This window comes from Eurypyga helias, unplaced genomic scaffold (genome assembly GCF_000690775.1).
Source record: "Eurypyga helias isolate BGI_N326 unplaced genomic scaffold, ASM69077v1 scaffold3066, whole genome shotgun sequence".
NCBI lineage: Eukaryota > Metazoa > Chordata > Aves > Eurypygiformes > Eurypygidae > Eurypyga > Eurypyga helias.
In genome coordinates, this window is record NW_010257098.1 from 10,466 (window position 1) to 11,780 (window position 1,315).

Here is a 1,315-nt window from a genome sequence, read left to right on the forward strand (position 1 = left end):
TAAAGGTGATCTTCAAGTTTTTAAGACAGGCAGTAATTCAAATTCTAAACATTACACTGACCCCATTTATGTAAGCAAATCTGGACGTACTAATATTCTTATTATGACTGACTCTGAAGGTGTATCCTGGTTTATTTTGTGCGTAAAGCTCTGCTATAGACCTGCCTCCCCTTGGGAGGAGGAGACCCTTTTTTCAGACTACGGAGTGAGGTTTGTGTGAATGCACGTCGGGTCATACTGATCCACTGGCTGTCATGTAAACAGTATTGCCTGGAAAAGTGTTTGGCTTTCAAGTGGGAGGTGACTGATGCTCGGGTGTTGTTGAAAACGCCACTAAAAGCTCCGGTTTTACAGTGTTTTGCTGGACTTACTGGAAGTCTGCATGAGACATTTGCTGGCCTTTGGGCCTCCAAGCCTAATGGTTTGCTGTAGGGATGTTATCTAGGATGTGAAGGGGCTGTGCACTATAAGCAACAAAAGATGCTTTTCTGGGGCAAGTGCTTATAGATGTTGGCTGCTTTTCTACGGAAATCATAAAATCGTTTGGGGTGGAAGGGACCTTAAAGATCATCTAGTTCCAACCCCCTTCCCATGGGCAGGGACACCTTCCACTAGACCAGGTTGTTCAGAGCCTCGTCCAGCCTGGCCTTGAAGACAGCCAGGGGCAGAAATAAATCCATTTCTACTGAGAAGTAAAGCCGGGCAGCGCTGAAAGCACAGAACAGATCTCGGGGGGGATTGTAGCTAAAGCCAGCACCTGGTTTTCCATTTGTCTCTGTTTTTGTTGGTTTTTTCATGGGCCTTTGGTTTAATATGCTTATTTTTTCTAATACTCTTAAATGTGCTTGATGATGCTGACTGTACAGAATTTTCTCAGGCATGATCTGAACAGGGAAACAAGGTGCTTTTTTAATCTGTAGCTTTGGGTTTTGCTTAGTAATAATAATTGCTAAAGATATCCTATTACTATATGATGAAGGATGTAGCTGATTTAAATTGTTTTTAACTTATAGTAACGTAACTACTTTGTGTCAGCTTCCACTTCATGACTTGGTATCTCCCCAGTAACTGTTTTGCTGGTACTTTTGTCTTTTGGAAGTAGTGAATTTGTAGTGTTTTCTGTTACTAATTTCTTTAAGCCCTCCAGTGGTTTCGATAAATGAGTATCTATGAACTGTACATGCGTATTTTTATTTCTTAGGCACCTCATGGGAACAACCAAAAAAATTGAGGGAGACAATGCTGAAGGAATCTTAAAATACCAATAATAAATTATTCTTTTTAAATCAAGACTTTCTTCTTCCTTTTTTAATAG